The 23,847-nt window shown below is 34.9% G+C and overlaps 1 non-coding gene across 1 annotated transcript; it reads left to right on the plus strand.

Moving 5' to 3' along the window:
• The first annotated feature begins 7,906 nt into the window (after positions 1–7,906).
• TRNAP-UGG (transfer RNA proline (anticodon UGG)) lies at positions 7,907–7,978 on the plus strand. The gene has a single exon. It is a non-coding gene; the product is annotated as a tRNA-Pro (tRNA).
• Positions 7,979–23,847: the final 15,869 nt, after the last annotated feature.

The raw sequence follows: 23,847 nt of genomic DNA on the forward strand, positions 1-23,847 counted from the left end.
TACAGTGTTTCTTTTAACTAGTCATAAATATTTTGTCCACAGAGTGCTTTTTAAATAGTCTGTAATTTGTTCATATTCTTCAGCTGTGTTACTCCGAATATTTTGAAATTTCGAAAACCGAACTGGACTGATTTTTCACTTGTCAACTAAGATTTATGGAAATATTTTCTCAAATAACAAAAGCTTAACAGTTTGATTTACTTGCAAAGCTGGATTTGGGAGAAATGTGAAAAATTCATCCTTGCTTTTCGACAAAGGTATGTTGATCATTTGAGCTGCACAAAAAGTCCCTTTCTCTGCTCGCTGCCATTTGGGCTATTAAACTAATAACCCAAATAGTTATAACATTGACTACTAAAGGACAGCCCAGTTTCAATTGTAAAAATAAATATAAAAAACTTTATTTCCGGGTAAACGCATGTAACTGAAGAAGGACAAACCTCTTTAATTCTATGTATTATTTTCAATATAATTATTTTTTTCTGGAACCTAATTATATGTTAACTTTCTGTAACGAATGTGTTGAAATGTACTTTAAAGTTTTGTTAGTGAATTTTAATATACATGGATGTTATACAACATAGTACATTTATATCAACTAAAAAATGCTTATATTGCAAGATAAACGTCATCTTGCGGGAGAACAATAAGTTTTCAGATTTTCAACACCAGATTAAGAGTTTCGATTCCCCATGGTGGACACAGTAGATAACCAGATGTGGATTTACTATCATAGAAGCAGAGATGGGTGAGAAAAAATCGCGGTGAATATGAGTTTAAATTTATTAAACAAGTCTATAAATATACTTTTTGCAAAAACTGTGATATAAAACCATTGCAACCTTATTGCTAATAAAGATAAACAGGTTAGTTTATACAGTCTGGTGGATATATAATGGCCCACCATGGCCAGGTAGTAAAAGCACTCGACTCGTAATCCGGGTGTTGTTCTTTTTTGTGTTTCAGAAAGAAGTTAGTGAATAAGTTACCTTATTGAGCTTTTATTACTTACTAACAAATTAGTTTGTTTTTATTTTATTAATCACAAGAGAACATATTTCTCTTGGTTCATCGGCAGTAAACGTTATATGAACACACACAACTGAGAAACAAATTCAAGATTGACACCCACAATTTTTTTTAACACAAATATACCTTAATATACAAACGGATAAACAATACATTTTATAGAGTTTTGGCAGCTAGTCATCGCCACCCACAGCCAGCTTTTGGGCTACTCTTTTACCGACGAATAGTGGGATTGACCGTTACACTATAACGCCCCCAAGGTTGAAAGGGCGAGCATGTTTGGTGCGACGGAGATTCGAATCAGCGACACTGAGATTACAAGTCGTGAGCCTGAACTACCTGGCCATGGCGGGGACAGATTCCTCAATAAATAAAGTAATATTTAGCTTGTAAATAAGTATCATTAGAGCAAAATAAATGTCTGAAGGAGATCAATATTGCTTAACTATTTACGTGATATATAACAGGATTAAGAAATTTATTACTTAACTAGAAATGCTGAATATATTTTTAAATGTTTTAGAGAAAGGAAATATTTTTCTATACATGGAAGGGCGAGGGTGCTTCAAATTTCAATATTTGTTGAAACAAAAAAAAATTGTTTTTACATATACAGTCATGTGAAAAAGATAGGGCACCCTACCCCCTAATAACTAGTGTTACACACTTTGGCTGAAATAACTGCAGTGAGACGCTTCTTGTAGCTATCTACAAGCCTCTGACATTGGCCTGAAGAAAGTTTGCCCCACTCGTCAATTCAAAATTCTCTCAGCTGTCAGATGTTTGAGGGGTTTCTTGCATGTACAGCCTGTTTCAAGTTACCCCACAACAAATAGAAATGTAAAAGCCCAATCTTCAGTTACAGAACAAATTGGAGAAATACACAATGTTATAAACCAAAATAAGGGGCAAGTGTTTATAACGAGTGTGTGTGTGTGTGTGTGTGTAAAGAACTGACAAGAGTAGAGGAAATGAAAAATATTACATTTTCAGTGTTAATAACTCACTGTAACTCTCGTGTTATATAGAAAGAAAAATGAAATTAAACCGCAAAATAAAATTAATCCCATTAAAGAACATGTCCAGCATGGTACACTCAGCAGATAGTCCGATATAGCTTTGTTATAAGATAAAACACACACCCGTTCCTAACATGTTTAAAGAAATTGAACTTGCATAACAAAGACGATTATAATAAACTGAAATCATGTAAAATAATAATACATAAATGTCTGTGTGTCACATGTGTTAAAGCGGCCCTGTAAAATAGTAGTTGAAAACCGCCCACTTGTTACAGAAACCCAATAATACATTTGTTCAAGGCTGTCTGTATGACACGTATGCTATAGCGGCCCCGTAAGATAATAAAATAATAGTAAATGATTTCGTGGTGACGACATTATAGTTCTCTTGATCTGTCACTTGAGAAATATCTTTATAATTTTAAAATGTAAATGAATTTCGTGAGAATTTTGCTAAGAGATGCCTCGGCATGGTCATTGGACTCTAAATCCGAATGTCGCAGGTTCGAACCTCGGTTGCACCAAACATGGTCGCCCTTTCAGCCATGAAGGCGTTATAATATGACTATCAAACCAACTATTCGTTGATAAAAGAATAGCCCAAGTGTAGGCTGTGGGTAATGATCCATTTCGTAATACTTTTAGAGTATTTAAGGTGACAGCTTGTTAATACCCTTAGAGAACAACTTTATTTTACTTAGACGAAATATATGTAGCATCAAACTAAATAGATATTTTCATATACTTTACAAAGAAATGACACGTGACAAAGAGATCATAACTCTAACTATTTATCGCCGTCTGTATCATAATACGAAGCAGTTTCTTCAAGCCTCATTTCCTCACAAATTTTATTTCTGACCTACGTAAACAACCAACAGTTTCACGATTGATAAGTCTCGAGGAGAAAATTAATAAATTACGTATTATAGGGTCTCATTTCTTTATCAAAAACACCTTAAAAAGAAAGGCAAAATTCTGACGGAAGTCAAGGCAAAAGGTTCTGTTCTCAATATAGGCTTCGAATGTTAGCTGATTTTTTAGTGTTTTTGGTTTGGGACGTTCTGGAATCTTTCAATTTGAAACTAGAAAGCTTTATTGCAGTCTTTCATATCAGCTTCGAAATGTCGAAACGATACATTCCACCTCAGTACGAAGCACTTTCTGAACGTTTCTAAAACTGCATGTCACATTCTAGGGATGTGATTTTCAGCCTGAGGTTTTATTCCTCTAATAATGTAAAATATGTGTAATTTCTAATATGCAAACCGTATTCTAAGACTGTTTCCTTCTTGCTGCAGTAATTGATTTCGTGGTGACGTCATTATCATTCTCTTGATCTGTCACTCGAGAAATATCTTTATAATTTTAAAGTGTAAATGAATTTCGTGAGAATTTTGCTAAGAGATGCCTCGGCATGGTCATTGGACTCGAAATCCGAATGTCGCATGTTCGAACCTCGGTTGAAACAAACATTGTCGCCCTTTCATTAATGGAGGCGTTATAATATGACTATCAAACCAACTATTCGTTGATAAGAGAATAGCCCAAGTGTAGACTGTGGGTAATGATCCATTTTGTAATACTTTTAGAGTTTTTGCGGAGAAAGCTTGTTAATACCCTTAGAGAACAACTTTATTTTACTTAGACGAAATATACGTATTATCAAACGAAATAGATATTTTCATATACTTTACAAAGGGATGTCTAAAATCGGCTCGTTTTTCTAGGGGTATGATTCTCGCGTTGGGTGCGAGAGGTCCCGGGTTCAAATCCCGGACGAGCCCTTTAACTTTCAGTAATACTTATGAACAGCGAAAAAAGGTGTATTCTTCTTACACTATTTTAAATCCATATACCAATGTTGGATGTGTTTGTCATGCATAAATTTATATATTTGCAGAAATGTAAAGTTTTCATTACACCGCGAGTGAAACCTCAGGATTTACTAAAACCTCCTTCCCCTAAACTCCTGAATTCACCAGCTTCAAAAATGGGCTCTTACGTAAATAAAAACTAAACGCTCTAAATATCTTTCGTAAGTTCAATACCTCTCGGTGGAGTCAGCATATATTCCGATCTAGCATTGCTTTAAGACAACACACACACCCGTTCCTAACATGATTGAAGAATTTAAAGTTGCATTACAGCGACGATGATAATAAACTGAAAAAGCAGTTTCTTCAAGCCTTATTTCCTCACAAATTTTATCTCTGACCTACGTAAACAACCAACAGTTTCACGATTGATAAGTCTCGAGGAGAAAATTAATAAATTATGTATTATAGGGTCTCATTTCTTTATCAAAAACACCTTAAAAAGAAAGGCAAAATTCTGACGGAAGTCAAGGCAAAAGGTTCTGTTCTCAATATAGGCTTCGAATGTTAGCTGATTTTTTAGTGTTTTTGGTTTGGGACGTTCTGGAATCTTTCAATTTGAAACTAGAAAGCTTTATTGCAGACTTTCATATCAGCTTCGAAATGTCGAAACGATACATTCCACCTCAGTACGAAGCACTTTCTGAACGTTTCTAAAACTGCATGTCACATTCTAGGGATGTGATTTTCAGCCTGAGGTTTTATTCCTCTAATAATGTAAAATATGTGTAATTTCTAATATGCAAACCGTATTCTAAGACTGTTTCCTTCTTGCTGCAGTAATTGATTTCGTGGTGACGTCATTATCATTCTCTTGATCTGTCACTCGAGAAATATCTTTATAATTTTAAAGTGTAAATGAATTTCGTGAGAATTTTGCTAAGAGATGCCTCGGCATGGTCATTGGACTCTAAATGCGAATGTCGCAGGTTCCAACCTCGGTTGCACCAAATATGGTCGCCCTTTCAGCCATGGAGGCGTTATAATATGACTATCAAACCAACTATTCGTTGATAAGAGAATAGCCCAAGTGTAGGCTGTGGGTAATGATCCATTTTGTAGTACTTTTAGAGTTTTTGAGGTGAGAGCTTGTTAATACCCTTATAGAACAACTTTAATTTACTTAGACAAAATATATGTATTATCGAACTAAAAAGATATTTTCATATACTTTACAAATGGATGTCGGAAACCGGCTCGTCGGTCTAGGGGTATGATTCTCGCTTTGGGTGCGAGAGGTCCCGAGTTCAAATCACGGACGAGCCCTTTCCCTTTCAGTAATACTTCTGAGCAGTGAAAAAGGTGTATTCTTCTTAGACTATTTTATATCCATATACCAAGATTGGATTGTTTGTCATGCATAAATTTATATATTTGCAGAAATGTAAAGTTTTCATTACACCGCGAGTGAAACCTCAGGATTTACTAAAACCTCCTTCCCCTAAACTCCTGAATTCACCAGCTTCAAAAATGGGCTCTTACGTAAATAAAAACTAAACGCTCTAAATATCTTTCGTAAGTTCAATACCTCTCGGTGGAGTCAGCAGATATCCCGATCTAGCATTGCTTCAAGACAACACACACACCCGTTCCTAACATGATTGAAGAAATTAAAGTCGCATTACAGCGACGATGATAATAAACTGAAAAAAAAAGTAAAATAATAACACATAAATGTCTGTGTGTCAGGTGTGTCAAAGCAGCCCTGTGAAATAGTAGTTCAAGACCGCTTACGTGTCACAGCATCCCTGAAATACATTTGTTCAAGGCTGTCTGTGTGCCACTTATGCTATAGCGGCCCTGTAAAGTATCAGTTCAAGACTGTCTCTGTGTCACGTACTCTATAGCAACCCTGCAAGTACAATGTCAGAATATCATTCATTTATATTAAAATGCAAAATAATTTATTGTGGTTTAATTATTTATCAAAATGAATATAACATAACATAAACAAAAACTAATATATTTATCCAACTACATCTAGATGAGATAGTAACAAGTAATTCCATTTTGTTAATTTGGAAATTGTTGTATACTTCAAAATATACATTCACCCTGCCATTCGCCCTGATTCAGATCTCATTAACCTCTGTAATATTTAAGGTGTATTAGATTTTGCCGATATAAATATACTTATGATGCCATTTCTTAGTAACACTTTTTCAAACTTAACTGTTAAAGCCACGACGCTGCCTCGTTAGAGCGGAAACAGAAACACGTGTTTAGTAAAATTAATTAATATTAACAAAAGGAGAAAATTTCATTCAAACTACCACACTTTAACCAATAATATATTTCCATATCTTACGAAATTCTTCAAAAATCCCAATCACTGAATTTCAATAAAGAAACAGCGATAGAAAAAAAAAAGGAGTTGTGCAAAAAAGAAAGTGATCGTTACGACTACAAAACGCCAAACTCTTCTTGCAGTGTACATCGTGATATCATAAGACTCAGATATGTTCATTACGTATATTTTACGAATGAAGTAAATGAATTTCCGGTTTTGTAAGTACGACGCACAAAGTTAGGCGTTTGTAAAAGGATCTCGAGAAGTAATTTCACGATTTTGTGTATGTATGTACTGTTGTAGGATTTATGAACATTTATTAATGCAATATAGTGTTTCTTTACATTAATAGATCTTTAATTATGTGTCTCTTAATTTTACCATTAACATGAAAATTCTTTATTTGTCAGCTGAAGAGTGTGTTTTTCTTGTAGCAAAACCATATGGAGCCTTTTCCATCAAGGAGTATCAAACCCCTGATTTTAGGGTTATCATTCCGAAGCCTTACAGCTATCCCAGTTGAATGAAGTTGGGTCCATTAGCAATGTAAAAAATAAATATTGAGAGTTAAAATTCCACTCATAATAACAATGACGAAAAAGGTGCATCAGTAATCATACGTAATTCGAAAGAGAAACTTATTCCTAATAAACGAGCAGATATGAAGATGACATTCGAAGAACTACTACTTGTATATGTTAGTATCACTTTTACGTTCTTAAATATATGTCACGTGACAAAGAGAACATAACTCTTAACTATTTATCGCCGTCTGTATCATAATACGAAGCAGTTTCTTCAAGCCTCATTTCCTCACAAATTTTATCTCTGACCTACGTAAACAACCAACAGTTTCACGATTGATAAGTCTCGAGGAGAAAATGAATAAATTACGTATTATAGGGTCTCATTTCTTTATCAAAAACACCTTTAAAAAAAAAGGCAAAATTCTGACGGAAGTCAAGGCAAAAGGTTCTGTTCTCAATATAGGCTTCGAATGTTAGCTGATTTTTTAGTGTTTTTGGTTTGGGACGTTCTGGAATCTTTCAATTTAAAACTAGAAAGCTTTATTGCAGTCTTTCATATCAGCATCTAAATGTCGAAACGATACATTCCACCTCAGTACGAAGCACTTTTTGAACGTTTCTAAAACTGCATGTCACATTCTAGGGATGTGATTTTCAGCCTGAGGTTTTATTCCTCTGATAATGTAAAATATGTGTAATTTCTAATATGCAAACCGTATTCTAAGACTGTTTTCTTCTTGCTGCAGTAATTGATTTCGTGGTGACGTCATAATCGTTCTCTTGATGTGTCACTCGAGAAATATCTTTATAATTTTAAAGTGTAAATGAATTTCGTGAGAATTTTGATAAGAGATGCCTCGGCATGGTCATTGGACTCTAAATCCGAATGTCGCAGGTTCGAACCTCGGTTGCAGCAAACATGGTCGCCCTTTCAGCCATGGAGGCGTTATAATATGACTATCAAACCAACTATTCGTTGATAAGAGAATAGCCCAAGTGTAGGCTGTGGGTAATGATCCATTTTGTAGTACTTTTAGAGTTTTTTGAGGTGAGAGCTTGTTAATACCCTTATAGAACAAATTTAATTTACTTAGACGAAATATATGTATTATCGAACTAAATAGATATTTTCATATACTTTACAAATGGATGTCGAAAACCGGCTCGTTAGTCTAGGGGTATGATTCTCGCTTTGGGTGCGAGAGGTCCCGGGTTCAAATCCCGGACGAGCCCTTTCCCTTTCAGTAATACTTCTGAGCACTGAAAAAGGTTTATTCTTCTTACATAATTTTACATCCATATACCAAGATTGGATGTGTTTGTCATGCATAAGTTTATATATTTGCAGAAATGTAAAGTTTTCATTACACCGGGAGGGGAACCTGAGGATTTACTAAAACCTACTTCCCCTAAACTCCTGAATTCACAAGCTTCAAAAATGGGCTCTTACGTAAATAAAAACTAAACGCACTAAATATCTTTCGTAAGTTCAATACCTCTCGGTGGACTCAGCAGATATCCCGATCTAGCATTGCTTCAAGACAACACACACACCCGTTCCTAACATGATTGAAGAAATTAAAGTCGCATTACAGCGACAATGATAATAAACAGAAAAAAAATGTAAAATAATAACACATAAATGTCTGTGTGTCACGTGTGTCAAAGCAGCCCTGTGAAATAGTAGTTCAAGACGGCTTACGTGTCACAGCATCCCTGAAATACATTTGTTCAAGGCTGTCTGTGTGCCACGTATGCTATTGCGGCCCTGTAAAATACTAGTTCAAGACTGTCTCTGTGTCACGTATTTTATAGCCACCCTGGAAGTACAATCTCAGAATATCATTCATTTATATTAAAATGCAAAATAATTTATTGTGGTTTAATTATTTATCAAAATGAATATAACATAACATAAACAAAAACTAATATATTTATCCAACTACATCTGGATGAGATAGTAACAAGTAATTCCATTTTGTTAATTTGGAAATTGTTGTATACTTCAAAATATACATTCATCCTGCTATTTGCCCTGATTCAGATCTCATTAACCTCTGTAATATTTAAGGTGTATTTGATTTTGCCGATATAAATATAGTAATGATGCCATTTCTTTATAGTACACTTTCAAACTTAACTGTTAAAGCCACGACGCTGCCTCGTTAGAGCGGAAACAGAAACACGTGTTTAGTCAAATTAATAAATATTAGCAAATAGAGAAAATTTCATTCAAACTACCACACTTTAACCAATAATATATTTCCATATCTTATGAAATTCTTAAAAAATCCCAATTACTCAATTTCCATAAAGAAACAGATATAGAAAAAAAAGTGTTGTGCAAAAAAGAAAGTAATCGTTACGGCTACAAAACGTCATGATATTGCAAGATAAACCTCATCTAGCTGGACAACAGTAAGTTTTCAGATTTTCAACACCAGATTAGAGCTTCGATTTCCCATGGTAGACACAGCAGAGAACCAGATGTGGCTTTACTATCATAGAAGAACAAATGGGTGAGATAAAGTCCCGGTTAATATGAGTTTAAATTTATAAAACAAATCTATAAATATACTTTTTGCAAAAACTGTCATATAAAACCATTGCAACCTTGTTGCTAATAAAGATATACAGGTTAGTTTATACAGTCTGGTAGATATATGATAGCCCACCACGGCCAGGTAGTTAAAGCACTCGACTCGTAATCCGGGTGTTGTTGTTTTTTGTGTTCCAGGAAGAAGTTAGGGAACAAAGCTGAAGGAAGGGCGGGACCTCCGTTTTTTTTAAATAATCTTCCAACCGGTTTTTCTACCAGTTTTTGACCGGTTGGGCATGGCTAGTTACCTATAAGTTTCTCCTTTTAGGCAATAGCAAATTACCTGTGTATTGCGTGTAATAGCAGGAATATATGTATTTGTTACGGTAAACATTTGCGTTTCTTTAAAGCGTACACACACAATCTCGTTGAAATGACTTTGGCATCAAAACGCTAAGTCTTAACTTATTGAGCATTTATTACTTACTAACATAAACTAGTTTGGTTTTATTTTATTAAACACGAGAACTTTGTGAGCATATTTCTTTTGGTTCATCGGCAGTGAACGTTACATGAATACACTTCACTGAGAAACAAGCAAATTCATTTTAAATTTATGGTATTTCCTAAACAAGATTGACACCCACAATTTTCTTTTTTTAACAGAAATATATCTTAATATACAAACGGATAAACAATACAATTTATAGTAATGCTATCCGTTCTTAAATTAGCAGTGTTAGACCAGAGTTTAGGCAGCTAGTCAACGCCACCCACAGCCAGCTCTTGGGCTACTCTTTTCCCTACGAGTAGTGGGATTGACCGTCACATTATAACGCTCCCAAGGTTGAAAGGGCGAGCATGTTTGGTGCGACGGGGATTCGAATCCGCGACCCTGATATTAGAAGTCGAGCGCCTTGACTACCTGGCCATGCAGGGCAGATTCATTAATAAATAAAGTAATATCTAGCTTGTAAATAAGTATCATTAGAGCAAAATAAATGGAAGTCTGAACGAGATCAATATTGCTCAACTATTCCGTAATATATAACAGGATTAAGAAATTTATTACTTAACTACAATGCTGAATCTATTTTTAAATGTTTTGAGATAAAGGTAACATATTCCTATATTTGGGGGCGGAGAGTGCTTCAAATTTCAATATTTGTTGAAACCAAAAAAAAAATTGTTTTTACATATACAGTCATGTGGAAAAGTTAGGACTCTTTATTAAAGCCTGTGTATTTTTGTAACATTTTTGGATATAAAGATATTTCATCTCAATTTTAACAATACTGAGAGATAATAGGAATATAACTAAACAATTAAGATTAAAGAAAAGACTTTTCAAGATCTTCTGTAAATGTAATTCTACACAAATGCATATGCTAACTGAGGAAAAGTTAGGACACCCTACCTCCTCATAACTAGTGTTACCCCCTTTGGCTGAAATAACTGCAATGAGACGCTTCTTGTAGCCGTCTACCAGGCTCTGACATCGGTCTGAAGAAAATTTGCTCCACTCCTTAATGCAGAATTCTTTCAGATGTGAGATGTTTGAGGGGTTTCTTGCTGTACAGCCCGTTTCAACTCACCACACAGCATCTCAATGGGATTAAGATCTGAACTTTGACTCAGCCATTCCAGGACTCTCCATTTATTAGTTTTCAGCTAATCCTTGGTGGATTTACTGGTATGTTTTAGGTCATTGTCGTGTTGCAGGGTCCAGTTACGCTTCAGCTTTAATTTTCTTAGAGATGGACTCACATGTTCCTCAAGCACCCTCTGATACTCAGTAGAATGCATGGTGGATTCTATTATTGTGAGCTGTACAGGTCCTGCTACAGCAAAGCAGTCCCAAACCATGACACTTCCACTTCCATGCTTCACAGTTGGTATGAGGTTCTTTTCCTGGAATTCTGTATGTGGTTTTCGCCAAACATGTCCTCTGTTCTGGTGTCCATATATTTCAATTTTGGACTAATCTGCCCAAAGAACATTATTTCAGAAGTCCTGGTCTTTGTCTACATTCACTCTGGCAAACTTCAGTCTGGCCTTGATGTTTCTCATTGCACACCTTCCATGCAAATTAAACTTGTGAAGTCTCTTTCTGATTGTAGAGGCATGCACTTTCACATCAACAGTAGCCAGAGCCTGCTGTAGGTCCCGTGATGACATGTTAGGGGGCTTGGACACCTCTTTTAGCATCTTGCGGTCTGCTCTCGGGGTGAGCTTGCTTGGACGATCAGACCGGGGCATGTTGGCAGTTGTTTTGAAAGACCTCCACTTGTTAACTATTTTCTGGACAGTGTAATGGCTGATTTCAAAATCCTTTGGGATCTTTTAAAATACGTTACCAGTCTGATAAGCTGCTTCAATTTTCTTTTTGAAGGCCTCAGACACCTGAAGGTGCTCACTCTCATTTCAACAGTCAGGAGCACACCAAACTAAATGTCTGAAGTTTAAATATGGCAAGCCTCATTCAAAATGCTGAGTAACGATCTTCTAATCATGTACACCTGGTGTGATACACCTGTGTATGAGTTTAGCCATGTTAAGTGGGAATAAATGTGGGCTTGTGCGAACTTTTTCCTCAGTTAGAATATGCATTTTTGTAAAATTACATTTAGAATCGATCTTGAAAAGTCTTTTCTTCAATTTTCTTTGTTTAGTTATATTTCTATAATCTCTCAGTATTGTTAAAATTCAGATTAAATATTTGTATATCCAAAAATGTTACAAATATACACAGGCTTCATAGGGTGACCTAACTTTTTCATATGACTGTATATAGGTCTACTGTTTAGTCGAAGAAATATCTCATTATTGCTAGAAAGGGGAATTGATATGAGAGAAATACAGTTGTGTTAACTTCGGTTTATTTTATTCCTCAGTGACACAGGAGTATATCTGCGGACTTAGACATAACAGTAATCAGACTTTGATATACGTGATGATCAGAGCGCAGATAGCTTATTGTGTAGCTTTGTGCTTAACTACAAAAGAACAAATATTCCTCACAATTACTTCTGAAAGGATCAAATCAGACATCTGCAAGAAATCAAAATCCATGAGGCCAGGTGCAATCGATAATGAATTGGATCTGGAACAATCAGAAATGTTTGTTATTAACAGTATTATGAGAGGCAAAGTTGTGATGTAAATCACGTTCTTTTGTGATATTTTAAGCATTATTACCTGGATTCTAACTTGGAAGTTTTACATCGCGTAAATTTCATTCCTACCAGCTTTGGCTAGGTGGATAAGGCACTCGACTCGTAATTTTAGGATCACGGGTTCGAATCCCTGTCATATCAAACATGATCGCTTTATCAGCCGTGGAGGTGTTATAATACGACAGACATTCCCACTATTCGTTGGTACAAGTGTAACTCAAGAGCTGAATTATGGAGAGCTAGTGCAGATAGTCCTCGAGTATCGCGAAATTCAAAACATACAAAATCTATCAGCTAATACTTGGGAAGCTAGTGGCATTGTACATTGGTAGTAAATAATAACATGTTGTTCTGTATGTTTGTAGGTACATCTCTTAGCTAAAATGTCATATTTTCAGTTAAAGCTAACAACTATTCAAATTGTTATTCAAGTACAGTTTCAAATACGTTTTACGTAACAGCCAAATTACATGTGTTTACAATGAGTTTCATCCCTACCGTCAATTAACTGCGGTAAGACAAATGTAAACTTTATTTTGTAGTAAAGGTAACACACGTATCCAGTTGTACGAGAGCCTATTGAACCATTTCGGTTTGAATTGGCCTAGTGGATAGCCTGCTGGGCTTTATGTCGAGAAGTCCAGGGTACGAGCTCAAAATATGCCATCGAATATGCTTAATACGTTCAGTTGTGTGTGCATTGTAAAAATGACGACCCATTCCGAATTTCAAATTAAAGTTACAGCGAAGACGGCGACTGCTGCTCACTGGTTTTCTTCCATTGTCAGTAATTGTAAATCAGAGATGGCTAGTACAAATTAGTTAATCAAGTGTATTTTCACTTAAAGAAGGGGCAGCTGTAAGTTTAAAGGTTTATAAAGCTATAAGTTGGGATTCGATATTCGCATTAATAAAGCACATGTAGCCCATTGTGTAGTTTTGTGTTTATAGCAGACAAACAAATGAAACAGGTGTGTTCTATCTTAAACTTAAAACTTTTCAAGAACGATTTGAATATTTAGTCCTTATCGCCCATTTCTTTAAGATATCAATAAGATATTCTGAACGTGTCAAGATATTGTTTTCTGTTTTTTTTTAATTCAACATTTGAAGTCTGTCTTTAATGTGTAATATCTGTCATAAGCTGTGGCCAAATTCTTACATAAAGCTCAATGCGAAAGATATTGATTAATTATATTTCTAAGTTCGCACTTTTCGCTAAGTGTGCTTCTGGTGTGATTACATAAGCTGAGGTAACTTTTTCTGTCTATAAAAACATAAAAACCTCACTTTGCTTGAAATGCTATGATTTCTTTTGAATCTGACATTTTATTCATTTCCCACAAAATTCCTGTCAATTGAATACTTTTACTTTTCTCCTGTTGGTAATGTTTAAAATGGTCTAGAACGGATGAAAAGGTCATAAAATATCAAACTTCTGTATGTATGTGTCTGTGGTGGATTGTTATATGAATCCATCTACAAATTTGGCATATTTAATGTAAATGTGGTTTATTGTCAGTGATCTACTTATATTGAGATTTTAACATGAATTTCAGATGAGCAAATAAGCAAAAGTATACTGATGTTAAAGTAGTTTTATCAGATTTAATTAGCATGTGTTGTGTTAGCAGTAAGTGTATGGAAATACAATAATAATATTAAAGTAGTGTTGTCACATTTAATTAATGTGTTGTCCTCCGTTGAGTTAGCGGTAAGTCTATGCAGTTACAATCCAAAAATATAGTGTTCGATTTCTCTCTGTGGACAGGGTGTAGTTTTGCACTAAGAAAACATGCGTTACTTTCGTGAAAAGTAAATCATTTGATAACTCCCAATTTCCTCAAATCTAATATCTTCAGAAATTTTAATCTCTTGTCATCAAGAATTATTTAAATGCCGCTTTACTAAAATGGGTGTGCAGAGAAAGCAGTCTTCTGACAGAGTGAAATAATGTTATGACATCATACAACACATGAACAGATAAATAAGGAAAAAACACATTCAATAACACATTCCTAAGTAAAAACTGGATACTGACAAACCAAAACAACCTCATATTACTAACCTTATATGTGTTTTCAAAAATCCTGTAGGACAGCAGTAAAGCTACGGACTTGCAACCCTAAAATTCAGAGCTCGATTTCCTTCAGTAAACGCAGCTCAATATAGCTATGGTCTAAAACAGAAAAAAAAAGTTTTTCACCAAATTTTACGCGTGTTAGAGAGATATTGATTCCATGTAATATTAGCCTAATTATTATGTAACATCACATTAACTACTAGTCTACAAATAACACTTCTCCAATATTTGTGTTGTATTACGGGAACGGGATATACAATACGTTTCCAACCTCTTTAGTAAAAAGTCCAATTTTAAATATTAAGTTGCTTTATATAGTTTCAACACAGATGACTCGTCCGTAATCATCACTGCCCGTTGGTAAATAGGTCCTGATCATTATTTTCCGGTGTTAGGAACTTAAGAGTTTTTTAACATATTGAAAACAGTGTTAGGCCTAAGAGAGTAGATTTTATATAGAATTACAATGATTTAATACAGATTTATCGCAAATATTACGTATACTACTTTGTTTGCACATAATTTTCTTTCACAGCTCAAGTCGATATTTTCCTTTTGTTTAACATAACGATAATTCTTAAAGTTCTCACATTAGAAGCGTGAGTTTCTTTATCTTGCTACTTTACCTAAACATGTATGTTTCATAACCAATGTTAGTACCATGTTTTGTTCAGTTTCACTTCATCTAAAACACCCATCTTCAGGTTGTTTATGTTCGCCCGATACAGACGACTTGTAGCATTCCTTCATTTTAAATCGTCAAGAAGCATTGTCTTGGCGAATGATTATAAGCGATGTTATTTTCTTGATGTAATCATAGTTCTAGTGCACTTACGTAGAATAAAATAAATGTATCATAACTTGTGGTTTTTATTTAGTTAATGTGTTTCACCCAGTTTAACTTACAAATAGGTGGGGTAGAATGTGTTTCAATGGATGTATTTTTTATTGTTTCCGTTACCTCTTCCTCGTCTTACATATTCTGTTTTAAGCTTCAATACACATACGATCACTTCCTTGTAGTATTGCATAACTGTGTATTGTATGAGTGAAGTATTGTTTATTTGTACTGTAATCTGTAAATCATAAAATATTTGTTCTTTGTATAGATTTTTGTCTTACCCCTTTCTTTTTGACACATATCAAAATGTAATAGCAACAATCCCGTTGTTCCCACCACCAATTGGAATAATGGAATAATATGGGAAATGGATTTATCCACCTTTTACATAAAATTATGTGTCATTTACCAAGAAACTGATTTGGATTTGGAAATGGGTTATTGACATTACGTACTGAATGATTTGGGAATGGATGTATCCGCCATTTACACAAAACTATCATTTTCTACAAAGAACTGGATTCGGACTTGAGAACGGATTAATCTGCCTTTTGATAAAATATGTCCGTCTTTTACCAAGAATTGATTTGGATTCGGGAATGGATTGCGATTACGAAAGGTGCTGATTCGTAGACGTCAGTATTCCATTCAATGTTTTTACGTTAATTAATGATGAAGTAAATTAAATTTTTAAAGTATGTAATTCGGATACTTCGAAACGTAATGCAATTATGTCGAGTCATCCCATAAAGTAATGTCCGAAAATTTAATACAGAAAGTGCACCACCATTTCTGTCTTTGCATAAGGCTTCAATAACTGAAATATGATTTGTCAGAAGCCAACATTCAAGCAAGAGCGGCCATTTTCACTTATCTCCACACTCGTGAAGGTAACTCACCTATTTTAAACAGGTTGGTGCCTGGATATGAAAAATGGATATTTCATAAGAATGTTAAGCCCTGCAGAGAATGGCTCAATGTAGGTAAACTGGCTAAAGAACAGCCTAAAATGGACCTCCACCATAGGAAACTCTTGTTAAGCGTTTCGTGGGATATTGTTGGTGTGATCCATTTTGAGTTGCTGCCACTCAATGTAACTATTACATCAGACTTCTATTGTCGATTGTTAGTACGCTTGAATATTTCACTGAAAGAAAAGAGGCCTGCTTTGATCAGTGGTAAAGGTGTTGTGTTACACCAGGATAATTCACGGCTCCGTACAGGAAGGTTCACATTTGTAAAGATTGAAGATCTAAACTAAAAACAACTTTCACGGTTTTTTTAATTTTCAGACCTTGTCCCATATGAACATCATGTACTCTGAAGTTTACAGAACTATCTTGATGGAAATAACCTTGGAACACATAAAGATGTCAAAACTACTCTCTCTACATTTTGTTCCATCAAGTCCCAAGAATTTTGTAGAAGTGGTATTCAGAAACTTGTGAATCGGTGACAGGAAGTAATTAATAATAATGCAATTTAAATTATTTATTAAATAACATTAAAATTACTTGAAATACTTTCCCTTTTTCTGAACGTAAAATAGGACATTACTTAAGTGCGTGACATGATACATTCTCGAATCCAATTCTTAGTTATAAGACGAATATATATAATTTGTGGAAAAAATAGAAACATCCTTTAATGGATACAAATTCTCTCTATGCAATCCATAATATGTTTCCTTATCCACGTTTACTCACAACCCAAGGTCACTTTACTTGTCACACGCAATATGTCACAACAATTAAATCAACTGTACGAACTATCAATATTAATGTACAGTGACACAAGACTCTAACCTTTACCATATTCTCTGCAATATAAAGGTCGTGAACATCATATCTATGGTACGTTTGTATCTTATTTCCATGTGAAATACAAATGGGTTTCAACGAATATTAACATTTTAAGTTAGGCTTACAAGAACAGAGAAACACAATTACACAAATCAAAGAACAAACACTAATCATGTACACTTTATTCCCTACAGTGAGATCACCCTTCCCAGTCTACTCAACTAAAGAACCTTATATCACTGTAATTCTCATAATGGCTCTGTTTTATATAGAAATCTTTTCGACTTCCATTAAAATAGGGGCTTAGTGATAGCTGGGACAGCTTTCTGTGGGTTTTTTAACATTTATATCTTAAATTGTGATCATTAATATGAAAGGAAAATTATTATGAAACACGGAAAACGTTTTAATGTGATTGGATGGGTGAGCAACCTCATATTTTTATCCAATAGCTCTTTGAAATTTAGTTATCTCACTGGTTTCTTATGCTGTCTTTTCAAAAACATCAACAAAGAGTTTATAAACAGTCAGCAGTCAGAATATAGGAGCACCTTCAGTGGAACGATCGAGTAACTTTGGTATCTTATACTTTTTGTCACTTAAGAATATTGACCATGAAATTACTTTTTATGTTATTTTAGGCCTTAGAAAAGAATAGATGAATCGTTGAAATTTGTTTCTAAACACCAGTTACTGCAGATAATTGAAAGCTGATCGTGCAAGCCATAATGAAACGTATATGATAGGCTTCAAATTATAACTGTATTTTTAAAATTAAATAATGCAAAGAAACTTACCTCTTAGAAATTATGCAATTATTTGAAACTAACATTTCAGAAACCCTTCCTAAACCTCTTATTGTCATCAGTGATGGACACAAGAGTCAGTAAAACTAACAGGTTCTGTTTCTGAAGACGCTGGGCTCATAGAAGCTGTTTAAGTCGAGATTGCTATTCGCGCTTCGTCAAGATAATGATTTGTTTTTAATTCGGGTAAATATATTTTATATTTGATTTGTGTTACTTTTGTTTGTTTAGATGCTGTTAAATATAAAGTTGTACAATGAGCTATCTGTACACTGTTCACTGCGCGTATCGAAACGCGAGTTTTAGCATCATAAACATGCAGACCTTCCGCTGTGCCACTAGAGAGCGTATGTCTCTTTAAAACGAAGTAGATTTCAATGCAGAAGGCGTAAAAGTGTACAAAGGCGAAAAGATAAAACAACTGTCCTGTAAAAGTTCTTTTGTATGTTGCGCACCGCCTATAATAGCAGAGGCAGCAAAGGTCATTATATTGGCTCGTTGGTCTAGTGGTAGGATTCTCACTTTGGGTGTGAGAGATTCCGGTTCGTTTCCCCGACGAGCCCAATGTTACTTCTTCTTGTCTGAAGAGTGATAATTATGATGGTTTCTACACAAATTAGGGTAGTAGTACCCTGTTTGGAAGAAACTTAATGGTTCTACTTCTTCCAAAAGTGAATCTTGAACATAAAACATGTTATATTTAATGTAATTTTATTACGCTATGGTTCAACATAGAATTGATTATCTTTTATCATTCTGAACTAATAATCAAACTGAGTCCAAAGAAGTCTCCTTTTAAAAATACGATTCTTTATAAGTACTTTAAAATCGAAATTACAACACTCAATTGAATTTTCACTTGTGATATAATGTTTTTGTAAAATCTCACATTAATAATGATATCACTAGGATATGGTGATAATATATACAATCTAACCATCAACTCGTTGGTCTAGTGGTAAGATTCTCGTTGCGCGTTCGAGTAACGACGTAACTCAACCAAATCAATTTTGTGCTTAATACAAAATCCGACGTTTTCAGTATATGAGAGTACTGGCACACGCCAATGATTCTTGGCACTAATTTCTTTGAGACAAAGTTTGCAACTGAAAGATGTGTTATTGCCAAAATATTATCTAAAAAAGAAAACTGTGAAACATTACATCTTATGACGTAAAATTTTAATCTATTGTAACAAGTATTGCAGATTGCACTGTAACAAAATTTTTCTTGTTCTTTGGCAGAAAGTGGTTTGAGAATTCTTGGGCAATCACAAAGCTGAAAATTATGTGCAACTTGTTTAATCTCTGGTGTAGAACTAAGTCGGAAAGGGTCGCAGCAAGTCCCTGAAAGTCCGTATCCTTGACGTTCATATTGATAAATTCAAGGAGAACAGGGGAGCAAACTTAGAGAAGCAAGGCGAGTGTTTCCACCAAGATATACTGGACTTGGAACGTCGCTACCAAGGAGCGTATAACGAAAAACGATGGGATAATATATTTGGGGCTAATACGTGAAAGTGATTTATATTGCAGTCGCAAATCTGAAAAAACTACTCACTTCCAAATATTTTTATATAACTTTAGTATAAATACATGTAAATCTTGATTCATATCTTGTTTTATTCAGTCCTTACGTCAATGAAAATGTGCAAATCTGCTCGTTATAATACAGAAAATAGGTTAATTTCTAAATTTCATTATTTAGGTAACAAAAGCAAAACACATACTATCCAGGAACACTGTGTTGTGTTACATAGTGTTATTTTCTGATCACACTAATAATCGAACTGAACCAACCGAAATCGTTTAACTATAAAAAATGAACCTTTCAATCTGTCGTGGATCATTTCAAAATATGCTGGTAAATTATTAGTTTCTAATATAACTCATTGCTGTTTAACTATATGAACCACAAAAAGAAATTATCAGTCATTCTGTGATTTAACGTTCAAATAATAATACCACAAGAGACAATGGAATATAAACTGTTGTCAGCAAAGTTACCAACCATGATATTAATAACAGAACATAATGGATTGTTCTAGTGGCTGCTCCGATAATAAAACTAATTGTTGGACACGTAAAGAAGAAATTTGACAGGTAGAATTTTAAGCGTAAAGGGAAAAAGAATACGAATTTATGATTGATAATTTTAGCTGAAAACAATGAACTTTATTTGTGTTATCAAAAACACTAAGATGTGTTTTACGTAAAAATCACACACAACAAAAGAAAGTTTATCAAAATTTCTTTCCTCGAGTTATTACCGCTTTCTTAAGTATAGTTTAGTGTCTGTAATGTATTGTTGCGTTCGAAATTAACATTTTCCAAGGTTATGCCTCACCTATTGAAAAATAAAAACTTCACAATATTTCTTGATTTTTCCTTATTGCTGAACATAAGTCACAAGTCAATTGCGGTGAATATTGAATAATTCGACAAATAGTAGAAATATTGACAGAATCTTGAGTGAGTAAGACCTCTTAGAGAGTACGAATGACAAGTGGTAGAGTTACAGCTGGATTTTGTAAATGTCAAACCATCTTCAATTCCTTGCGACACTTAACGATTTTCCTTACAGTAAATGTTGTTAGTGCTTTATAAGAGGAACAGTCAATAACTTAGTTTGAACACTCGGTGACAGGTTGCCGCATTTTCTCAGACCAGTTGTAAATTAAGAACGACATCCAATAACCGAAGTAGCTATACTGTAAATTCAAATTAAAAATACTTTAAAACTCTGAAGATTTTTAAAAAATTAATTTGTGGGATATCGAATGAATTATTGTAGCTCTCAGTGAGGTGTGAAAGTATTTATTACGATAGAAAATTATTAATGACGTTGTACTTTTTAAAATGAATGAAGAAACTATTTAGAAAAGTCTAGTACTTATGTTATCCGTTGCATGGGTTTCCCTCATAGCAGGAGTAGAGTTCGCGAAGGAGTTTTGGAATACTTTACGAATTTCCACTGTTCTCGTGTAAGAAGAACGAGACAACAAATAGAAATGTAAAACCACAATCTTCAGTTGCAGAACGGAATGAAGAAATACACAATGTAATAAACCAAAATAAGGGCAAGTATTTATAACCAGTGTGTGTGTGTGTGTGTGTGTGTGAGGAGTTGGGAATAGTAAAGGAAATGAAAAATATTACATTTTCAGTGTTAATAGCTCACTGTAACCCTCGTGTAAGGTACAAAGAAAAATGATATTCAACCATGAAATAAAATTAATTACAGGCTCGGCATGGCCAGGTGGTTAAGAACTTGACTCTTGTTACGAGGATCGCCGGTTCGAATCCCCGTCACATAAAACATGCTTGCCATTTCAGTCTCTAAATTAGGGACAGTTATAGCAGATAGCCCTAGCGTAGCTTTGCGAAATTAAAAAAACAAACAAACTAAATTGCAGTCATAACTTTCATGGTTTGGGTTTGGCTTGTCTTTGTATTACATGGGGTTATCGTTGATGTCTGACTGGATTTGTTATTTTTCTTCTTTTGGTTAGTTCGTTGATGAAGGTTAATGTAATCGTCGGTTTGAGTGTCGTTCTCTTTTGTCCTGGTTGTGAGTATTGGGATGTTACTGGCAGTCAAAATTAGCGGCATCGATGGAGTTGTAGGGTTTGCTGGACGTGGGGTATTATGGTTGTTACACTTACTCGGTTTAGGGTGGAGTTGATCGACGGCGGGGACGTTCGGCTCTGAAATGAAAATAGTGTAAGACAAAGTCTTGGTTAAGTATGAACTCTGCACATGTTTGTGTTGAGTTACTATATTTATAAAATGAGTTGGTAGACCTGTAGTTTTGGAGCATATTCTGTGTACGGCATGGAATGTCGATGATGTCGCTGTTTCCAAATAGTGTTGTATTTCAGTTGAAGTTATAGAAAGATGAACGTTTTTTATGAACACAGAGTTCAGGATGCTAGAGCTTTCAATGGAAGAGTACTGGACGTTGATGTTTGCGTTCTACGGTTTGCACAAATAAGCGTGGTCATGTATCATGGAAGGCTGTAGTACTGTATCACGACAACGTGAGATTCTTATCTCCTTTGGATCGGCTGAGACGTAGGGTTTATGCTGGCCGATGAAGGCAGTAATCTGGCAAAAAAAAAAAAAATCCATCGGAAATTACCCGTAGTCCCAATGATGTCTACGCACAAGGGAAGCTGAACGTTGAAGGGAACTTGACAGCTAAAAATTCATACGTCTCAACTGACTGAGAGACTTGTGACGAATGTCACCAACAAAACCAATTTACGTAACCCTTTGAAAAACTTTTTTTTGTAATAATGTATTGTAAGATTTTTGTTTGTTTGTTTGGAAATTTCGCACAAAGCTAATCGAGGGCTATCTGTGCTAGCCGTCCCTAATTAATTTAGCAGTGTAAGACTAGAGGGAAGGCAGCTAGTCATCACCACCCACCGCCAACTCTTGGGCTACTCTTTACCAACGAATAGTGGGATTGACCGTCACATTATACACCCCCACGGCTGGGTGGGCGAGCATGTTTAGCGCGACACGGGCGCGAACCCGCGACCCTCGGATTACGAGTCGCACGCCTTACGCGCTAGGCCATGCCGGGCCGTATTGTAAGAAACATCTCTTTCTTTTAAAGTAAGTGTAATTATTACGTTTCTATTGTTAAGAAGGCAAACTTGACAATTCCATCTAACTTAGTCAGTGTATGATTATTGTTAATAAGACATGTTTGTTAGTTGTCGTTTTATTAAACACAAAATTACACAATGGATAACCTGAGCTCTGCCTACCACGGGTATCGAAACCCGGTTTTTCACAGACTTAGAGCAGTGCCACTGAGGAGAAGTTAGATTACAAAAGTGAATTTCAATTATCATAGTTATCACAAGTTTGCCTTCTCGAAATTGTCGTAAGATAGAATGTTAAAATTCCCTAAACGTGGAGAGATTTTAATACGAAAATAAAAAATGAGTATTTAGAACTTCTTATAGGGCTGTACCACCTACGATTGACGAAACCTCTCGTCAGATTTGGTTAAGACAAATGTAGCGTCGTTGACAAATTATAAGATATTTTCGTTTCTCTCTATCCAAGTGTTATAAGAATTACTACAGAGTGATTAAATAAAAAACAAAAAAACAATAATGTTTTATGGTTATTGGATGTATTAATATAATAAGTTCTCCTTAATCCGTAAAGATTCTCAAAAGCAATACCTAAAACGTAATGACAGATAATTATTCTAAAACTTCTTATATAAGATAAAGGAAGGCTGTCTTTCACACAAAAAACATGCAGGTCGTGGTGCAATAAATCTTTGGACAGCTATTCATCACGTGGAAAATCTGCTCTTCATACACCTCAGGGAATCATCAATTGCGCCTCCTAAAGGAACCACACGATAAGATAGTTTTGTTATAAGCTATGGGAAGTTTTGAGAATAATTTTTTGTTCAAGGAGGACAGTGACAATGCTCACATTGCTTGCATTTTACAGGATGGTTTCGATCAGATGGACGTTAGAAGATTTCTATGTCCGTCAAAGTCTCCAGATTGTAATCTCATTGAGAATTGTTAGGCAGAACTGAAATACAGAATTGTTAACAACAGCCATAAAAGATTTACTGCAGCTGAGTTTCAGTGCCTCCTAATGACAAGTTAGAATGAAAAGCATGGTGAATTACATCAATAACCTTACTTACAATATTCCTCGTCGCCTTACGAAAGTGATAAGAGTAAGGAGTAAGAAGTATTGAATATTTAATATGAACAAATATAAAGTTACAAGCGCTCTGTATAATAATTTGATATCACACACTACTGTCCAAAATCGTAAGGCCAATGAACATAAAAGAAAATATACGCATTT

This window comes from Tachypleus tridentatus, chromosome 1 (genome assembly GCF_004210375.1).
Source record: "Tachypleus tridentatus isolate NWPU-2018 chromosome 1, ASM421037v1, whole genome shotgun sequence".
Taxonomy (NCBI): Eukaryota; Metazoa; Arthropoda; class Merostomata; order Xiphosura; family Limulidae; genus Tachypleus; species Tachypleus tridentatus.